Source organism: Pinus tabuliformis, chromosome 5_1 (genome assembly GCF_031772625.1).
Source record: "Pinus tabuliformis cultivar Carrire ecotype Pingquan chromosome 5_1, CPIR1, whole genome shotgun sequence".
Classification (NCBI taxonomy): Eukaryota; Viridiplantae; Streptophyta; class Pinopsida; order Pinales; family Pinaceae; genus Pinus; species Pinus tabuliformis.
This window is the reverse complement of record NC_142305.1, coordinates 698,753,655-698,776,502: the sequence shown is the minus strand read 5'-3', so window position 1 is coordinate 698,776,502 and position 22,848 is coordinate 698,753,655. Positions and strand designations below refer to the sequence as shown.

The window sequence follows — 22,848 nt, the reverse complement described above, 5'->3', positions numbered from 1 at the left end:
CACGAATTACACGCTTCAACCTTTGATCTAACTCCCAAGGCATCTCATCAACCCTCATTGTGATATCCTTAAATCAAACTACTAACTGTGAGTCAAACTTAGGCTTACTAAACTCTTTGTTTAAAGTAGCCTTGGTCTCTGCTAGTATTGCCACAGGATGATCATAACAATACTTAATATACTAGGTCAGCACACGATCCTACAGAGAGGTAACCAATTGTTCCTTCTTTATATTATCATCAATAATATACTACAATGTCCACACAACGTTTAGCACAAACTAAAACTGATCTGTATATTCATTTTGTATGCCCTTGAAAATCAACAACTTCATTGGGTTTGACATGTTGAATGGAGGTGGTGGTGGTGGAGGTGTAGGTGAAGGTGTATGTGGTGTAGTTGGAGGTTAGGGTGGAGTGGTTAGATGATTTTCCTGTGGAAAACCCTATCTTATCAGCTGAGCAACACTCCATAGTGAGGCCCATACCGTTCCCTCGTCATCGCTCGAAGGAGGTCCAATCAATGGGCTGTATTCAGGACATGATCTCTCTTGATCTCTGAAGAGTTTTCCACTTCGTGTAGCCCCAGAGATCAAGGCAATGGCATAACACATTTTTCCACAACAACATTTTAATCAAGGTATTCAAAGATCTGAGATACTTACCTCGCAGTCCCTTGAAAAACCTTCGCTCCGCCTTGTTGTAGCTGACGGAGGTATGAACTACGAATTTTGTAACAAATCCTCCAATAATTCAATCAAGCCAATGATCAAAAGCGCCAGCCGAGTGACTCGAGGGCGAGTCACAATCTTTATGTTGGGGGCATATTGGGATGGGGCCCCCTGGGTCAATTTTGGGGTTAAAAACCCAAGTTTTGATGCATTTTCTGTAAATTATGTAAAGTATCCCTGATTTGTGGATGTGGAGCACATAGATGGTTAGAATTCAAAGTGGTATTAGCCCCTTGATTAGGTAAAAGTTGAGTCGGTTTTTAGATCCACCCATGGTTCACGAACCATGGGATTGTATAAACAAATCTATATGTAGGGGTGTCTTAGAGACTCTAAAGGAGGAGATCTGAGGTCATGATGGATAATGAATGAAGTCTTGAAAGTCTTAGCGCAGAGAAGTGGGTTAGATAGGAGAGAAAGGCTTTGCAACTGAGTACACAGAGGCCTAGGTAGAGTCTGCAGCTGAGTGCACAGGGAAGTTTTGAGTCTGTATTTTGAACTAGAAGTCAATAAAGAAGCTGTTTCTAAAGAAAAATTGTGTATTGATGTTTACTTCTGTTTATGAATTATGTTGTTTATGAATAATATGTTTACAGAATATTGGTCTAATGATGTGTGATTCGCTTGAATAAACCTTAATAGATGTATGCAATACATATTAATTACTTTCGCGAAGATGGCAAGGAATTTTGTTATGTTTTATAAATAACTTAAGTAGATCTGAGCGAGCACTGATCTAGGGTTGTTTTCTGGTGCACGTAAGTGGATGAATAGACTGTTAGGGGTACGCAAAGATCAATCATAGGCCTTCGTGAAGGTCTAACGACTGTTTGGATAAAGTTACAGTACTGAGCCCTAGGGGCTTCTAGTTCTGCACGAAGGTAGATCTAGGGCGTTAAAAGACATCAAACTAATCTCTGGATGTGGAAACTTGGTTCCAACATACACCCATATTTCTTCGAGTGAGACTATAGCCTACGCTATGTAGGTTGTTGCCGAAAGGGCCAGTAGTGTAGTTTTTTGTTGGCTGGCACAACTAAATCTGAACCTGGGTCAGGAGCCCATAAGCCAACAAATGGTTCTGTTGTAGTCTAGCTGGTTAGGATACTCAGCTCTCACCCGAGAGACTCAGGTTCGAGTCCCGACAATGGAACCATTTGTTGGCTTAGGGGGTCTTGACCCAGGTCCAGAGTTAGTTGCGCCAACAAATAAAACCATACACGACTGGCCCTTTTGGCAAAAACACGTGTAGCGTGTGGAGCTCTGGAAAGGTATGTTTTTGACCAACAATTTAGTGACTTTTTGGTAGCAATTGTAACCATTTCGGCATAATGAATTTAAAGAGATAAATCATTTTTAGTAGAATATGTGAGAATTAGTATGAAAAGCATAATCACTAATAATTGCTATTTTTCTATGCAGGAAAGGGTGGAAACGAAGGATCACTGTTCAAGAGGAAAAGACAAAGGAAGAGTAACTGCTGTCCCTTTGGGAGGAAACCGGATGCGAACAAGATCAAGCGGATCGAAGCAGAACGACCCGGGAAAGAAAGAAGAATTGTCGATTCGGTGGAGCAGGGAAAAGAAAATCAAGAAGTAACGGCTTGGCGAATCCCTCAGGATCTCTAATCCTGAGGGATCGCTGTCTTGCTTATTTTTGCTATCTAGATACCTCCGCCAATTCTCTTATAAAAAGGGGCAGCAGTGTTAAGCTCAGGACCCTCTCTTTTTTCATATATGTAAACTTAAGTCTCAGTTTGAACTTTGATCATCGAGTCTCGTTAAGACTTGTTTTGCTGTACTTTTGTTGATGCATTAATACGAAAGACTTGGTGTTTTATTTCATCTCTGCGACTGGAGTAATCTAAGGCAGTGTATCCTTGGAAGCTAAGGGCCCGGCTCCGAAGGACACTTGCTTTTGTATCATTATAATTTGGTTTCTGTGTGGATTGTCTATATAATTTGGTAATCTGACGTGTTCGTCATATACTGTTCCATGCTCTGTTATGACTACTTCATTAATGGTTTCATTCAGGAGATTTATGTAAGTAACTTTGTATCGTGTAAGTGAACCTCTTCAGAGTTGATTGCATGGTCACTATTTAAGCCAAGCGTTTCTGTTACAGAGCTTTCATATTAAATATTGCTATTGGATTCATTTGAACTCCTATTCGTGGGAACCCGAAAGTAATATTATTTCATTTGGAAGCAGAAGTCATGTTCTTTGGAAACATCAGATTGCTGTGTGTTGTATATATATGATAAATGCTGTTCCATAATTCATTTGTGAATATTTCCTCATAAAGTAAGGTTCATTGGAATTTCTTTTGATGATTGTTGTTTGATTGCGGAATGAGAGTTCAGTTCTAACTCGCGAGATCTAGTTTACTGAGTTGCTGTTCCATTTATTGACGTTCCATTTACTGCTATTCCATTTTAGGTTTGCTGTTCCATTTCCCTTTCTGCTGTTCCATTTTCCTGCATTTACTGTTTTGATGTGAGAGGAGGTCGAAAGCTGTAGTGAGTCAGAAAGTCGCTGCTTAGCTCCCAGATCTTTGGTCCATACTCTATTTTTCCTTCCATCAGTTTCTAGAGGGATGGGTTATTGCTTCCGCACCCTTGACTGATAAATTGCCTGGTGTGATTCCTTTCTTTTAAAAGCAAATTAGTTATAGTTTAGCATCCATTTACTCTTGTATTTTCTAGACACTGTACTACGAAGCATTACTCTGACGAATAGCCTCGGATTGAGCTACTCTTTGCAATAACAAAGCGTTCCCGGATTGACTTATTAATGTAGCATAACTAGAGGTGAAAGAGACCCTTGTTACAGCCCTACATAGCGCAGGCTGCAGTCTCACCTGAAGCAGTATGGGGGGATGCTGGAACCAAGTTTCCACATCCAAAGATCAGTGTGATGTCTTTTAACATCGTAGATTTACATTCATGCAAATCTAGAAGCCCTTAGGTCTCTGTACTGTAACTCCACCCAAACAACCATTAGACCTTTGTGAAGGTCTACAATTGGTATTTACGAACCCTTAACAGTCTATTGATCCACTTACATGCACCAGAAAACAACCCTAGATTAGTGTTCACTCAGATCTACTTAAGTTATATAGAAAACATAACAGAATCTGTTGCCGTCTTTGCGAAAGTACTTAATATGTATTTCATACATCTATTAAGGTTTATTCAAGGGAATCACACATCATTAGATCAATATTCCATAAACATATTACTCATCAACATCATAAGTCATAAACAAAAGTAAACATCAATACACAAGATTTCTTCATAAACAACTTCTTTATTGATTTCCAGTTCAAAATACAGACTCAAAACATCCCTATGCACTCAACTGCAGGGGTCCATGCACTCAATTGAAGACCCTACCTAGGCCTCTACATAGTTAGATGTAGAGCCTTTCTCTCCTACCTGACCCACTTCTCTACGCTAAGACTTTCAAGACTTCATTCATTATCCATAATGACCTTAGATCTCCTCCTTTAGAGTCTCTAAGACACATCTACTTAGAGATTTTTTCATACATCTCAAAACTGACTCAACTTTTACCTAACCAAGGGGCTAAAACCCCTTTGACTTCTAACCATCTACACACTCCGCATCCACAAATCACAGAGACTTTACATCATTTACAGAAAATACATCAAAACTTGGGTTTTTAACCCCAAAACTGACCTAGGGGACCCCATCCAAACAACTTCCAGCAAGGAAGTTGAGACTTAGAGGGAGTCCAGAAGAAGAGTAGAGATGGTAATGAATGGACTGAGGGACCAGGACAGGTTGGATGGGGCCTCCAACTTTGTCATCTGGAAGGTCAAGATCCTATCTATTCTAGACAGATATTGCATCAAGGGCTTTGCCTTGAGAACTATGGCTATCCGAGTCAACCCAGCTGATAATGAAAGGTATGAGGATGCAATGGCGAAGGTAAAGTGCATAATCTTTGATGGGGTCAAGGATCATGTAGTACAACATATTTTCGAGAAGAACACAATAAAAGATATGTGGGATACCTCGACGATATTGTATCAGGGAACTTTCGTGTAGAGGAAGATGCTGTTGGAGAATCAACTGTGGTCATATCAGATGCATAAGGGGAAGCAGATAGATCTATACCTCAATAGGTTGTAAGAGATTCAGGACCAACTTGCTTCCATAGGGACCACACTAGATTAGGAGTTCATGGTGAGGACCACCCTGAATGCAATCTCCAAGGATTGGGAGACATTTTTCCAAATCATTTTTGGCAGAGCTACTCTTTCAAGATGGGGAGAGATGTGGGCATCTCTTCACTAAGTAAAGATCAGACGGCTGGCCAAGGTGGGGAGTAGTGGCAAAGGAGGCCGAATCAAGAAACAGGAGGAGGAGGATATAGCTCTAGCATCTACGAGACAACATGGGAAGAGGAAGAAGAAGGACATCTTCAATGTAAAGTGCTTCCATTGTGGGGAGATGGGTCATTATGCAACCCATTGTCCCAATAAGGGAGAGGATTCTGACTCCAAGGTAGATCTGGCTAAGGTAGAGAAATAAGTCGAGACAGATGACGACTGTGCCATGAGGGCTCATGCACCTCTAAAGAAGAGGTGGGGTGACATTGAGATGTAGTCAAGAGGACTACAAAAGATGAGGGGCATGATCCTTGAGGTACCCAAACTCTTGGATCATATCCGGCTACGAGAGCCTCGAGTGACAGTATCATGATGATGAATATCAGTAGAAGTGAGATGTGGATGGAGTGATAAGGCAATGCTAGAGTGCAGGGGTCTGTAGCAGTGCAGTGGGGATTGCAGTAACGTGAGAGGCATAAAGATGGTTGCAATAGTGTAGAGAGGTACAAATGTGGTTGCAACGGTGCGAGAGGCACAAAGGTGTTGCAACAACGTAGATGCAACATAAGGAGCACAAGATAACAACAGAGGTATCTTCAACATCAGGGGCTTCTAGACTAACAAGGATGTCAGTAGTTGGGTAGATTAGTTACTTACTTCTCGGTAACTGAGTTTCATTGCAACAGTTAGCAGTGGTAGTGCTATGGGTGGCATGATGCAGCATGTTGAGAGAGAGTTGTAGTGCAGATGCAGTGTTGGGAGGAAGGACCAACAGGAGAATGAATGTAGAGGGAGCCGCATTACAGATGTAGTAGTGGTAGTGGTAGAGCCATGGGCAATAGTACAGGAGGTAGTAGTGCAGAGGATGTTGGGCAACAGGCCAAGCATCAACACAGGTACCAATGTCGGATAATCAGGGTGATGTTCAGTGGTGGAGCATTAATAGAGCACATTCCTCGCTTAGAGGGAGTGTTGATTTGGGGTAGCATGAGATGTGCTCTAGCCATGAAAATTGGTGGAGAGGCTAAATCACACGAGAATCGAAGACCCAAAAATGGTTTGGGGAAATTCCACCCGATTAGAGAGATATTAAAACAATTAATATTTTTAATGGAGTTCCTAAGTCTAAACTTATGAAAATTAAAATATTAATGGGTATCAATATAAAACTGGGTGAGAATGTTCTAAATGACATGGATCAAGCCAAATCTAATCTTAGCCATTGATTAGAGATTTAATCTTGACCATTGAAGAGTCGACATAAAAGTATAAGAGGAGGCTTGAGGGTCAATTGGAGATACACCAAGTTTGATCAGTCAGTTTGATTTTTTAGAGTGAAGTTTGTAGAGAAAATTCAAATAAGTGATCTGAGTGGTAGCGAGGGGATATGAGTACATAGAAAAGAGGCAGAGATAGTGCTAGAGGGCCAGTGCACTGATTGAGGAGGCTACACAGAGCTAACAGGAGCCATGCAGAGGCAACTACTGACTGAACAGAGGCTGAGGGGCTTACGTGGGTGACGCAAAAGGCCAGAAAATTGACACAGAGAGGCAGAGGATTGATGCAAGGGGTTCCAGAGCTATGCATAGGCTAGCAGGGCTGACGTAGAGCCTTGGAGAAGCACTAGAAGGATTTTCGTGGGGTAGACTTGCTGAATATCTGCTTCCAAGGAGAGGTATTACTACTAGATAGAAATATTTGTTGGGTGAGCCAGATTGGCACCCTAGTTGTACTCAAGAAAGTTACTTAATGGTAAAACTCTCAGAATTGTTGCACCAGTTTTCCCAAGTTGGGTTTTTCTTGGGACGATTCTCCAAAAATAGTTGTGTCCCTTATGTGTTTGTCTATTATTTCAGTTGATGATCTGTATATGAGTTGAGATTGCATTTTTGTTTATTTTCAGTATTTATATGGTTACATAACTTGTTAAGGAATTAAAAAGTAGGCAAAATAAACCAGATAATGCAGTAGGAATTTCTAATGTGCTACATTAAAAAAATCAACACTAATGCCATGTCTTATTTTGATTTTTACTGAGATTATGTTTTAATGTCGAGATCCTTATTTGCCATTTTTTTTAGGATCCTTGTATGCCACTTCATGTGAGAGTTTAATATCTTGTCATGCTAATGGAGAGCTTTTATGAGTGAGAGTTCTTATAAAAGAGCGTCTCATGGATATACATGCCACTCTAGTTAAGGGAGTTATTCCTTGCATTAGCAAAGAACACATCATGTATTCATCAACATATTATAGCAATTAATGAAGCAACCTCCCTACTGTTTCCACCGGGCCCAAATGCGTAACCCACACTGGGTGAACTCGGTTATCAAGTTGTGTGTGTTCTTTGATTTGATGGTTGCCTTTATGTTTCCTCTTTTGTAAAGTATGAACATGTGTTTTTTAATACTCTTTCACATGTGATTTTGCTAACATCACATAAGTAAAAGATCTTAGTTAACTCTGGTAGCTAAGAAAATGCGGATCAAGTTGGTATGAGAGTGGTATTCTTGATGATATGAATTGTGAGTGTGAATACAAGAGATTGACTGTGCTAGAAGAAATAAAATGGAGGATCACGTATATCTCTACAAGGCCTTCTACAGGATCGAAAGCATGGTAGATATAATGTATGCTGGTTATGTGGAGAAAATGACAAATGAGGAAGATGAGAAAGAGAGAGAAGAGGACAATGATCCGTCTCCATCCTTGAGTGAATATACTTCATCTTCATCTTATTCTCATCATTTAAATGAAGGTATCAATGAAAGCCTTCAAGTGGAGAATTCTAAATCGAAGAGACTTCTACAAGAAGCAGAAGAGGACAAGAAAATATTGCAACTTCAATTGTGAGCCACAGGAGAGGCCTTGGGAAAGATGTAGTGCAATGAAGGCTCAACGAAGCCATCATCATTGTTATGAAACCAACTCAAGAAAATATAGAAAATATAGATCAACGCCTTAAAATTCAGCCTCTTCGAGGGGGCAACCTCCTTTACATTACATAAATGAACAATTCTTCGATGATACAAATGAAAAGACCTCCTTTCTATATATAGGAGTCTAAGGGGTCATAACATAATCAAAGTCGACATAACAATAATAATGTAAGGGCACAATAATAACAATAGTGGGCTTCTATGGGGTACAATAGTAACAATATGGGCACTACATGGGTACATCAATATAATAAGTGGGTTGTACTAATAACAATAAGGAATTACACTAGTAGTATAGGGGCCTAACATGCCCCTCTCCTTCAAAAAGCATTGTCCTCAACGCTTGAGTAGTTATTGATGCTTCTGTATAAAATTCTTGTCCTCCCATGTGGAATCTTCAACGGGTAAGTTCTTCCACTTGATGAGATACTCTGAAATTGATCGATTTCATAGCTGTCGGGTTCTCATTTATGTGACTACTCCAGGTTCCAATATGATTTTTCCTTCCTCTTCAATTTCTGGCAATATTGTTTGAATTGGGATCTTTTGCAACTTTTGAATAAGTGGCCATACTTCTTCGTCCTTCTTCCATTCATCCCTTGCTTCATTTATCCAATCTGGTTGGATAATAGAAATAGCACAAAACAATGCTTCCACATCCTCATCCTTGAAGAGTCTTCCCATTCGGTAAGGTTGCCATTTTTTAAGTGCATGTAGTATTGCCAACATTTCCTTCTCATAAATAGCTTTCTTGAGATGTAGCAGTAAAAATACCCAATCACCTACATCAAAACATTTTTCACTACGATGTTGATCTACCTGTTGTTTCATTTGATTTTGCACCAAAGTGGCGCTATCCTTTAAAATTTGGAGAACTTGTTGTTGATGCTCGATGTGATCTTTCATTGCTTGAACATTTTTCTTCTTGATATGTCCTTCTATCTCTAGAGTTTGAGGAGTGGTAATTTCTTCCAATCCTTTACAAGGTATGGTCGGATTCATTTCTTGATGCTCGATGTGATCTTTCACTTGTTGAACATTTTTCTTCTTGATATGTCCTTCTATCTTGATAGTTTGAGGAGTGGTAATTTCGACCAATGAATTACAAGATATGGTTGGATTCATTTCTTCTTTCTCAATGTGATCTTTCACTTCTTGCACCTTTTTCTTCTTGATATGTCCTTCCATCTTGAGAGTTTGAGGAGTGGTAATTCTTGCCAATGCTTTACAATATATGGTCTGATTCATTTCTTCTTTCTCTGGGGTGGGATCCTGGCATATATCTTCTTCTTTTGATGTTTCTGATCCTTTTCTTCCTCCTTTTCATATTCTATTTAAAATAATTTCTTCTCAGCACACTTATGACCTTTAGTGCATTTGATATCACAATTGTAACAAAGCCCTTTTTCTCTTTTTTCTTCCAATTGTTGTGGTGTAACCCTTGTAGGTTGTGGAAGGCTGGGATAAACAACACTTCCATCTTTATAGTTGTGAGGGGTAAGCTTCTTGGTTTCCATAATTTTTCTTCCCACTATGTCACAAAGCCCTTTTACTCTTTCCAATTGTTGTGGTGTTGCTTTAAAGAAGGTGTTGCGCTTTGTATCCTCAGAATGTGCTATCATTTCCTCTGTGAAAATTGACCACGTAACAAGTTGTTTACGAGAACAAAGCCCTTTATACCATAAAAATTGATCTGGTTCTAAATATGAAGATGAAATACATACCTTTTGTAACAGTGGTACACCATTTAGATCAAAATATTGCTCCATCTGAAGTATCCAATTTACTAGATCCTTGCCATCAAACTTCCTCATCTTGCTTTTTCTTGATTTTAGGAGCTCGATCTTGAAACGACTGTAACTCTATACTTTCGAATCTTTAAGTTCTGAAATTGTGACTTATGGTATCCCTCTTTGTTCTCTTTCCAATGCCAACAGTCTGATCCAAATTGGATTCTCCAAGGAAGAGTTATGCGAAATCTCCCACAGTGACTTGATTATAGACTAGTTCAGTAGAGCGAACTTGTACGACGTGCCACGAGTCACTGTTTCGACCTTTGGATCTGAAAATTGCATACACGAAACTATAGTCCATCCTCTTTCTGTACCTTCTTATGAAATTTCAATCCGATCCCTAGAGATAAAGTTATGACAATTTTCCCCAGGTCACCTGTTTGGAATGTAATTTAGGAGTCTGCAAAAATACCAACTTCCTTAGATCATATCTCTGCAAATATAGTGCGAAAAGCTCTAAAATTTGGACCTGAGGTTCAACATGATTTCTTATCAATTGGGCTTTTTTTGAAACTTCTGAAACACCGCAGAAAAAAGGTTATAGCGAAAATGCCACGAGGACCTGTTTGGAGCAGCGAAACCCTAGAATCCAAAGCTCTGATACCAAATGTTATGAAACCAACTCAAGAAAAGATAGAAAAGATAGATCAACGCCTTAAACTTTAGCCTCTTCTAGGGGGCAACCTCCTTTACTTTACATTAATGAACAATTCTTCGATGATACAAATGAAAAGACCTCCTTTCTATATATAGGAGTCTAAGGGGTCATAACATAATCAGAGCCGACATAACAATAATAATGTAAGGGCACAATAATAACAATAGTGGGCTTCTATGGGGTACAATAGTAACAATATGGGCATTACATGGGTACATAAATATAATAAGTGGGTTGTACTAATAACAATAAGGGATTACACTAGTAGTATAGGGGCCTAACAATCACCTACTTCAGGATCAACAGATGAGGTAAACAATGGCTGTAATTCTTTAGTTTCATTTTCACATGATATTATTTCTGTTGGAAGCCTTGAGGTACCCATTTCAATAACTCGCATGAGACTCCTTAACAAGATGGGATATAAAGGAGGATGACTTGGTGTTAATGGCCAACGAATGACACATTGATTGGAGCATGGAAAATTTTAGGGGCTAATATTCGTAGGTGGGCTAGTTTTCCATGATTTAAAAAAAAAAAAATCTTCAATTTCCATTATTCATAAAATCGATTTGCCCAAATTTTACAATGTAAAATTATTTTACCTTAAAAATCACCAACATTATATAGAGGGTACATATAAAATCATTATAAATTTTAATAAATTTACATCTACATCAATAAACATTTTATAGTTTTCATATTAGGGGCTAGTGAGATTCGTTAATGCTTTTAAACTTCAAGATAATTTTCCATCCTTAAAATTTTCCTTGCATTGGAGGTTGTAAAAATATGTCGATTTTCAAGACTAGGGTACATTGAAGGAGAGTGCTCGAAGCCATTGTCAAAACCATCAAGGAAACAGGATGATGGGAACACATCACAATCCTCCCATGACCGTGCACATTGCAGAGGAAGAACTAAGGCAAGCTCTCATCGTTGAGATTGCACCAGAGACAACCAAGAGAGGTATGAAAAGTATCATTATTCTAATGTTCATTTTGATTACAAGCACATTATTAAGGATGAACAAAATTTGTGGCATAAAAAACCATGTAGTTTTTGTGGCTTATATAACCATGTGGTTGTCGAGTGCTGGAAGATAATAGCAACAAGAAAGAGGGCAAGATGTGAAACATCTTCTCCACATCAGGGAAGGAAGAAGGTTAAGTAGGTCTGGAGAAAGAATAATTTTTGTAGTCACTGCAACAGATTTGGACATCAGAGAGACACATGTTGGGATATCCATCCAGAACAACATCTTAAGAAGGAAAAAGTGCATGTGCAAGAACATGCCCATGAATCTTTTTGACAAGCAAATCAACTCCAGAATGACGATCCATTCACTTTGATGAGTGAGAGATGGTTTGATTAGATATAGTAGTTTTTCATGGTCATATTATTTTAAATCATATGTTGTGAAATGATTGTAAAAGTGATGATGTGTTTTCCATCACTTATGAAAGCAACATGATGATGCTTTTGGCCCTTTTGTTGATAACTCAGGTATTAGTTTCTATTATTATGTAAACTTGACCAAAGATTCTTTGTTATAAACTCTTGGAAAGTATGGGGATGATTGGGTCATGATTGGTCATGTAATTGAACATGTAGTTTGCAAATATTGTACTATAGGTTTGCAGAGAACACATGTGTTGGTTCATCACTTATGGCTCCAAAGAACAAGGGTGAAGGAGAAGGAAGTGTGGCTTGTTAGGGAACTTGTTGTGTAGATAATGGAGTACAATAGATTTTAGATTGTGTTCATGCTTTTGGAGGACCAAAAGATCCTCATTGGGGAGGAATGGTCTAGGTGACTCCATAAATGTTTAGAAAAAAAGAGGGTTCAGGAAATTCTCAAAAATAAAATTCCTTATATTGAAATGAAACTAGGGTCAGATTGAAGAGCTCATTGTAATCTTTCAAACGATGCAAACAACACCTAAATCTGAGTTCGTATGCAAAAGTTATGGCCAATCAAAGTTTTGGTCAAACTAAGCAAAAAGTCAAAGTCATAGTCAACCCAAGGTGCCACATAGCACTCCCATAGGCTGCCACATGGCATCAAAGTTAGCAGGCTTAGTGGACCCACAAAGATGATGTGATAACCCAGTCAACAAACTAAGTGGACCCACAAACAAGTGACGTGGTAGCACCACAAATCGACACTTGGCAAGTAGGTGGCAGATGATGTGGACCAATGAGAGCCTGATACATGGCTTAATCACATGGTGCTACATGGTATCTCAAATTATGCCCAAGTGGCCTTGGCATGGTGCAACCTCCATTTTTTCCTTATTCTCATGGTTTTGGGAGTATGGACATACGATTTCCATATATTATATGGTTTGAAAACAATGTTAAAACCAAAATTGGGCTTTAAAAACATATTAAAGCGAAATTAGGAGGACATGGGTTTTGAAACAAAAACCTCCCTAATAACAAGTAACTTAATATGACTATGCCAACCATTATGCCAACCAACACACGTCTTTTTCACCCTCACACTTTGTTATAAAATGTCATTGAAATGGTTCAAAAGGAACCATGGAGAATACATGAGAGATGAGGGTGCAAGCAGACCAATGAAGTCATGAATCTCGAAAAGATTCTAGGAATATTTCTAGAGAATATGTTAGGGAATATTTCAAAGAATATTCTTTATGAAGAATCTTTAAGATTCCTTGGGGGCGGAATTTTGAAGGTGTCAGAAATATGTTGAGTTTATACTCATTTGAACTAGTTTTTCGCAAGGAATGTGATGGTGTAATTAGATTCTTCATTTGAGTAGCATAATTTCAGATATCTAGCAAAAGAGAATATTTAAGCAATCTTTGAGATTCTTGAGGAGTGCAGAATTGACTGAGTCAGAAGGGGGTCATGTTTATAGTCAAGCTTCACAATTTTTCACCAGAAATTCAACCGTACAATCCATTTCTTTAGTAGAGGTGTGCATTTTTAGGCCGTATCTAGATGTGGAGGTATAAGATGCAACGATTCTATGTCTTCTTTTTATTTTTATTGACATGATGTTTTTGATGTTGATATCCTTGTTTCCAATTTTGCTAAAGGATCCTTATATGCCACTTCATGTGAGATTTAGATATCTTGTCATGCTGATGGAGAGATTTTATGAGTGATTTTCTTATAAAACCATACAAACAAATGTCCCTCAAGCAAGCTAAGAAGCATAATAAATTATCACCAAAGTACTATGGTCCTTACAAGGTGCTGCAAAAGATTGGTACTATGGCATACAAATTGGAGCTTCCTGCATCTTCCTGAGTGCCCCAGTTTTCCATGTTTCATGCTTAAAGAAGGTTATAGGTGACAAGCTCCCAGTTCAAACTATTGTTGGAACTTGAAGAGAAAGGAAAAATCATATTGGAACTTGAAGCAGTCACGGAAACAAGAACCTAAAAGCTACGGAATTGTTCAATTTTAGAGTATCTCATCAAGTGGAATAACTTACCCGTTGAAGATTCCACATCGGAGGATGATAATTTTATATAGAAACATATAGAACTATTCAATCATTGAGGACAACACTTTTTGAAGGAGAGGGGCATGTTAGGTCCCAATACTACTAGTGTAACCCATTATTATTATTAGTGCAACCCCCTTATTATATTGTTGTGCCCATGTTGTTCTCATATTGTTATTATTGTGCCCCATAGAAGCCCACTATTGTTATTGTTGTGCCCTTACATTATTATTGTTATGTTGGCTCTGATTATATTATGACCCCTTAGACTCCTATATATAGAAAGGAGGTCTTGTCATTTGTATCATCCAAGAATTGTTCATTTGTGTAATGTAAAGGAGGTTGCCCCCTCAAATAGGTTGATTTCTAAGTCATTGATCTATCTTTTCTATCTTTTTGTGAGTTGTTTTCATAACACATAGTCAACCCACTCAACCAACTAGGATTGATTATTTAAAAAAATAATTCCCTCAAGCAATCTCTTGCCTCAAGTAATGGAATCTATGTCTCTCTCTCTACCCTTGTTTTAATTTATGAAAGTATTTACATTGCATATATGAGGATAATAAATTGGGTTGTTAGAATATCCTCCCCCTTGGGGAACACCATCCTCGGAGTTCAATGACACATATATGTTGAAACAAACATGAAAAATAAACATATTGTTCATGGAACTTTATAGACTCAACTATTTAAAACATTTATAATGTTCCATGCATTTGCTTCAAGCATCAAACAATATATGATAAGCATCAATTTAAAATTCAACGATTTTCCCAATGGCCCTTTGGAGTCTTTTGATGCTTTGGAGGCGTTCAATCCAACCTTGATTGTTCTCTTTACTGCTTTATTTACACACATTGGATCGGTTGCCATCCCGACAAGCATCCAGAGGTATATATATATATATATATATATATATATATATATATATATATATATATATATATATATATATATATATATATCTATATATATATATATATATATATATATATGTATATATATATATGTATATATGTATATATATATATATATATGTGTGTGTGTGTGTGTGTGTGTGTGTGTGTGTGTGTGTGTGTGTGTGTGTGTATATAGATATATGCATATATATATGCACATGCACATGCACATGCACATTTATATTTATATGTATATGTAAATGTACATGTATATTTATATTTATATGTATATTTATGTGTGTATGTATATATATATATATGATTAAGCCCAGTCATTGCCCAACAAATATGGACACTGCCAATCATGATAGTCTTCTTTCGATATGAAAATATGTGTATTCCACACCTTGGTAGGCCCAAGCAGTCCATACCTGCCTGTCCCATAGACATCATGTAACATAAGGGCCCAGACAATCCCATACCTATCTGCCCCAAAACATTACACACACATGCACGTATACACAATGTACACATACACATAATAGTCGCAAGAATACACATGTACAAGACATATACAATGAACTTAACACATAACAACATATACACAATAATGTTGAAATGCTAGTTACTACACTGTATCCTTCCACACACACCAGGAAACACTGCCTCTAATGTCCTTCCCATGCTACGCCATAAGAGTCCTCGATTCAAATATATGGTATGAGCTTTAGTCAAGCTTCCCTCAGCATGGCGCAGATCATAGTGCTTTCATTTTGCTGATATATTCTTCAACATTCCCTATTCTTAATATAAACATGGGCATAATACAAGAATCGTCTTCTTATGATGTTAAAATCATATGTCAGCTAGGCTACTTTTTCCCAATTGACTCACCACACAATGAAGAATCTTGTATGCAATCCACATTTACATAAAATGAATTTAAACCATCATTCTTCTACAAGAATTCCTATTGACAAAACCTATAAATCATAATGGCATTTACATATGTATATAAATATTGGCGTGATCATGGGCATCTCATGTATATATAGACATGTTAAGGTCAAAAACATCCTGTGTGCCATTCTCATGGATGCCATGCCTTTGTCCATCATTCCTCATGGACTGAGCAACAACTTGGCCATAATGTTATTTTTCACTTAGTCATAGGCATAACAAACATCAACTTATGTCAAATAAAACTAGGGCTTAGATAACTCCCTAAACATAACAAGGCACACATTAGTTAATGGAATTATCTTCCACAATTCCTCCTTTTACCTTTTTCCTTCTACATTGTTGTTCTGCAGCAACTTCCAGCCACTTATGTTTTCGCATATGCATGTTGTCGTGTAGAAATTTTCATCGTAGATCAACAAATTATGCAATATACTAAAGCAAAATACAAGATCTACTTCTACAACAAACTTGTGGAAGCTTAATCGAATATGAGCAAGATTAATCAGAACACATATAACAGAGAAGAAGAAATCATACACATGAAACATAGAAGAATACTCTAAGGAAAGCCTTAGCCTAAAACCCCAATCTCTGTAATATCATACAAGTGGAAATATCTCAAGATTACACAAAGCTTTAGCTCACAAGCTATCCAGCTCTCAGTACAATCCCTCACTGCTACTCATAGACAGAATAGACAACACTTGTGCCTTCCTTCAGTCCTCCAAGCCTCCTATTTCCTTGCGCAGTTTCTCCTAGGTCCTCAAGCTTCCATGTGTGTGTAATAATCCCTCACACACTACTCTGACTTCTGAAATAACTGCACAAACCTAAAGGAGATAATTCCTTTTGCATGGATGAGTTTCCTATATAGGAAAATTCCTCCAACTGATAGTACACTGTCCCTTCCTTTAATCTCAACTGGATCTTTGTCTGAACTAACATGCATGAGTTATTTATGAGAGAATATTTAGTTATTTGGAGAACACTAGTTGCATGCATGCACACATTAACTGACTGAACTCACAATTAGTTCCTCCAATTGTTTGGAACTAATTTAACCAGACTTAACTCAGTTAGCTAAGCTAGCTAATTACAACTCAAATACAACTCATACTTATCTCCTTAATTAAGGGATAACATCCTCAATCAAAGGGATAATTGTTTCATGTCTTCACATAGACTCCATGTTTGATTTTCTCCAACTAATTAACTCAAGATGAATTAATTAATTAATTTTCAAACAGCTAGTGAGACTGAATTCGAATTTTAATTCTCAATTTTAATTCAGGGACTAATTAAAATTGGAATCTATCCCAAAATGCTATTTATAGCATTTCTATTTTTTGCTATTTCCAACAAAGTTGGAGTATATCCTGAAATGCTATTTATAGCAATGCTATTTTTAACATTTCTATTTTTAGCATTTCTAGTTGCTATTTTCAACACTCCCTCTCAACAAAAAAGGCATTCAACTCGAACCCAATCTTGAACCTTTGGAATGTTCTGCATGCAACACTTCTCTAAAGTGTTGTTGCTCCAACAACTCTAGGTACACAAAAATATCCAACCTGAATTAGAAAGATGCCTCTGTCATCAAAGTCTCTGACTGCTATTGCCTCTGTTGACTGAAAACTCTGCACCTCTATGCTCTTCAGTATCTGACTGCTCTAGCCTCTATCACTTTGATCTTTGACTGCATCAATCACACTGATTCCTCCTGCTGCATCCATGCTGCTGCTGGTCCTATCTCCTAGCACTGCATCCACATTGCACCTCCTCTCATCATGTTGCATCGTGCTACCCACTGCTGCACTACAACTCAGTTACTGAGAAGTAAGTAACTGATCTCCCAACTGACCTCCCTGTTGAGCTAGAAACACCCTCTGATGCTGAAACTCCCTCTGCCACTGACAAGTGCTCCCTCTCTGACCTCTATGCTGCTACAACACTCCTTGCATCTCTCACCGTTGCACACCTCTCTGTGCCATCCTGCATTGGTGCAACACTTTTGTGCCTCTCGCATTGTTGTAGCCTGATAGAGGTTAGAGAGGGAGCACTTGTCAGCGACAGAGGGAGCTTCACCATCAGAGGGTGTTTCTAGCCCAACAGGGAGGTTAGTTAGGAGATCAGTTACTTACTTCGCTGAGTTGCAATGCAGCAATGGGTAGCACAATGCAACATGATGAGAGGAGGTGCAGTGCGGATGCAGTGCTGGGAGATAGGACCAGCAGAAGCACGGATGCAGCAGGAGGAATCAGTGTGATTGATGCAATCAAAGGTTAAAGTGACAGAGGCTAGAGCAGTTAGATACTGAAGAGCACAGAGGTGCAGAGTTCTCAGTGGATAGAGGCAATAGCAGTCAGAGTCTTTTATGACAAAGGCATCATTCTAATTCAGGTTGGATAATTTTTGTGTTCCTAGAGTTGCTGGAGCAGCAACACTTGAGAGAAGTGTTGCATGCAGAACATTCCAAAGGTTCAGGATCAGGTTCGAGTTGAATGCCTTTCCTGTTGAGAGGGAGTGTTGAAAATAGCAACAAGAGATGCTAAAAATAGAAATGCTAAAAATAACATTGCTATAAATAGCAATTCGGGTACCAGTGTTGGACATAACAACAAGAATGAAAAATGGAAGTGCTAAGAATAGCATTGCTATAATAAAATTTCGGGATGGATTCCTATTTTAGTTAGTCCCTGAACTAAAATAGAGAAGTAAAATTTGAATTTGATCTTAGCAGTTGTTTGTAAAATAATTAATTAATTCATCTTGAGTTAATTAGTTGTAGAAAATAAAACATGAAGTATATGTGGGGACATGCAACAATTTCTCCATTGATTGAGGAATTTATCCATCAGTTAAAGAGATAAGGATGAGTTGTAATTAGTTGGCACAGTTAACTGAGTTAAGTCCAGTTAATTTAGTTCCAACAGTTTGTGGAATTAATTGTGAGTTCAGTTAGTTAATGCATGCATGCATGTAACTGCTACACTTCAAATCACTAAATGTTCTCTCATAAATAACTCATGCATGTCAGTTCAGTCATAGACCTAGTTGAAATCAGAGGATGGGACAATGTACTATTAGTTGGAGGATTTTTCCTATATAGGAAACTCATCCATGCAGAAGGAATTATCTCCTTTAGGTTTGTGCAATTATTTCTGAGCTAACTGAGCAGTGTGAGGTGGGAATTCACACAAGTGGAAGCACTGGACCCCAAGAAAAACTGCACAAGGAAATAGGAGGCTTGGATGGCAGAGGAGAAGGTTGTGAGAGCCTTTGACTATCTATGAGAAGTATTGTTTGATTGCAGAGGGAGCATGATAGCTTGAGAGCTGATTCCTTTTGTAACTTGAACATATTTCCACTTGTATGATAATATATAGATTGGGATTTTAGGCTGAGGCTTTCCCCGGGTTATTTCTCCTATGTTATGTGTGATTGATTTCTCATTCTCAGTTATATGTGTTCTCATTGATCTTGCCAATATTTGATTAAGCTTCCGCAAAGTTTGTTGTAGAAGTAGATCTTGTATTTTGCTTTAGTATATTGCATAATCTGTTGATCTACGGTGAAATTTCTACATGGTATCAGAGCTAAGTTTATCATAGAAAAGGTTATCAGAGCTGAGTTTATCAGAGCTGTGAACATTATACTGAGAGGAGATTTTGAAGTTTTGAGTTTTCGGCCGAGAGTTTTTAGAGCAGATATGAAAATTTTTGTGCAAAATTTTTAGAAATAAATAGAATATTTGGATTCCTTGCGAAAAAATACCCAAATTCCAAAAAAAATTGGCTGAATCGGAGTTCAGATGAGGGAGATATCGCTGATTTAAAATCACCTCTTTTTCTAGAAAATTTCATGACGGCGGGAAAGATGAAACAAATTGGTGTGCTAGCCAAGAACCTGTATTCACTTGAGGTACGAGATGCATGCAAAGTCTTGAGGAGCAAGGCAAATGTTAGATACTTGGTGGTTGAGAGGGAGAGTAAATTACCTCTCAACATGCAACCATAAAAGAAGTCTCAGACAATTGTGGAGGAACCACAATTGGTGAAGCAACTTCAGGAAGTTGTGGAGCAGCCACAACTATAGAAGCCGAGAGGATACCGAGTGGAGGCATCCACTCATGCAGAGACCTCCAGTAGGGGGGAATTTCGAGCCAAGTGGGTAGAGGGAGCACATGCATCCATACCTCCAAGTAGGAGGTGGGGCGATGTGGAGTGACAGTCCCAAGAAGGCTGGAATGGGGGCAGGATCATTGAGGTACCCATCCTCTTTGATTAGACCTTGCTACGGGAGCCCCGACGAGGAGTAGCAGGACTGGCTGAGTGGGTAGAGGCAGATGTGGATGGAGCGGCAGAGAAAGCTACAATGTAGGAATCCCAAGATGATACAGAGCTAGTAGACTGCAACAATGCAAGAGGCACAGGAGTGTTGCACCAGTGCAGGATGGCACAGAGAGGTGTGCAACGGTGTGAGATGTATGGAGTGTTGTAGCAACTCAGAGGTCATAGAGGGAGAACTTGTCAGTGGCAGAGGGAGCTTCAGAATTAGAGGGTGTTTCTAGCCCAATAGGGAGGTCAGTTGGGAGATTTTTTGTTTCTAGAGTTGCTGGAGCAATAACACTTGGGATAAGTGTTGCATGCAAAACATTCCAAAGGTTCAGGATCAGGTTCGAGTTGAATGCCTTTCTTGTTGAGAGGGAGTGTTGGAAATGGCAACAATAAATGCTAAAAATAGCATTGCTATAAATAGCAGTTCGGGTACCAGTGTTGGACATAGCAACAAGGAATGAAAAATGGAAGTGCTAAAAATAACATTGATATAAATAACATTTCAGGATGGATTCCTATTTTAGTTAGTCCCTGAACTAAAATAGAGAAGTAAAATTTGAATTTGATCTTAGTAGTTGTTTGTAAAATTATTAATTAATTCATCTTGAGTTAATTAGTTGTAGAAAATCAAACATGAAGTCTATGTGGGGACATGCAACAGTTTCTCCATTGATTGAGGAATTTATCCATCAGTTAAAGAGATAAGGATGAGTTGTAATATTGAGTTTTAATTAATTGGCTCAGTTAACTGAGTTAAGTCCAGTTAGATTAGTTCCAACACTTTGTGGAATTAATTGTATGTTAATTTAGTTAATGGATGCATGCATGTAATTGTTGCATTTTAGATAACTAAATATTCTCTTATAAATAACTCATGCATGTCAGTTTAGTCAGAGACCTAGTTGAGATCAGAGGATGGGATAGCGTACTATTAGTTGGAGTATTTTTCCTATATAGGAAACTCATTCATGAAGAAGGAATTATCTCCTTCAGGTTTGTGCAGTTATTTCAGAGGTCAAAGAAGTGTGTGAGGGATTATTACACACAGGTGGCAGCTGGAGGACCCAAGAGAAACTGCGCAAAGAAATAGGAGGCTTGGAGGGCAGAGGAGAAGGTTTGTGAGAAGCCTTTGACTGTCTATGAGCAGCAAAAGGATTGTACTAAGGGCTGGATAGCTTTCGAGCTAAGGCTTTGTGTAATCTAGACATAATTCCACTTGTATGATAATACAAAGATTGAGGTTTTTAGCTGAGGCTTTCCCCAGAGTATTCTTCTGTGTTTCATGTGTATGATTTCTTCTTCTTTGTTATATGTGTTGTGATTGATTTAGCTCAAATTGATTAAGCTTCCACAAAGTTTGATTGTAGAAGTAGATCTAGTATTTTGCTTTAGTATATTGCATTATCAGGTGATCTACAGTGGTAATTTATACATGGTATCGGAGCAAAAGTGATAAAAGCAGAGAACAATATACTAAAGGAGATTTCGAAGTTTTGAGTTTTGGGCCACGAGTTCTCAGAGCAGATATGTAAATTTTTGTGCAAAATTTTTAGAAAAAATAACATATCTGGATTCTTTTTGAAAAAATACCCAAATTCAAAAAACAAATTGGCTGAATCGGAGTTCGGATGAGGGAGATATCGCTGATTTAAAATCAGCTCTTTTTCCAGAAAATTTTGTGACGGCGGGAAAGATGAAAGAGATTGGTGTGCTAGCCAAGAACCTGTATGCACTTGAGGTACAAGATGCATGCAAAGCCTTGAGGAGTAAGGAAAAGGTTAGATACTTGATGGTTGAGAGGGCGAGTACATTACTTCTCAACATATAGCTCCAGAAGAAGTCTCAGAAAATTGTGGAGGAGCCACAATTGGTGAAGCAGCTTTAGGAGGTTGTGGAGTAGCCACAACTAGAGAAGCCAAGAGGAGACTGAGTGGAGGCATCCACTCATGTAGAGACCTCAAGTGGGGGGAAATTTTGAGCCAAGTGGGCAGAGGGATCACATGCATCCATACCTCCAGGTCATAGGTGGGGCGATGTGGAGTGACAGGCCCAAGAAGGCTGGAATATGGGGTGGGATCATTGAGGTACCCAACCTCTTTGATTAGACCTTGCTATGGGAGCCTCGATGAGGGGTAGAAAGACTAGTTGAGTGGGTAGAGACAGATGTGGATTGAGTGGCAGAGAGAGCTACAATGCAGGAATCCCAAGATAGTGCAGAGCTAGCAAGTTGCAACAATGCGAGAGGCAAAAGAGTGTTGCACTAGTGCAGGATGGCATAGAGAGGTGTACAACGGTGACATATGCATGGAGTGTTGCAGTAGCTCAAAGGTCACAGAGGGAGCACTTTTAAGTGGCAGATGGAGCTTCAGCATCAGAGGGTGTTTCTAGCCCAACGGAGAGTTCAGTTGGGAGTTTTTTTTGTTTCTAGAGTTGTTGGAGCAATAACACTTGGGAGAAGTGTTGCATGCAGAACATTCCAAAGGTTCAGGATCAGGTTTGAGTTGAATGCCTTTCTTGTTGAGATGGAGTGTTGAAAATGGCAACAAGAAATTCTAAAAATAGAAATACTAAAAATAGCAGTTCAGGTACCAGTGTTGGGCATAGCAACAAGGAATAAAAAATGGAAGTGCTAAAAATAACATTGCTATAAATAACATTTTGGGATGGATTCCAATTTTAGTTAGT

The 22,848-nt window shown here is 38.5% G+C and overlaps 1 pseudogene; it reads left to right on the top strand.

The window, feature by feature from the left end:
• The first annotated feature begins 7,703 nt into the window (after positions 1–7,703).
• LOC149166859 (uncharacterized) overlaps positions 7,704–22,848 on the top strand; it is a 73,356-nt pseudogene continuing 58,211 nt past the window's right edge.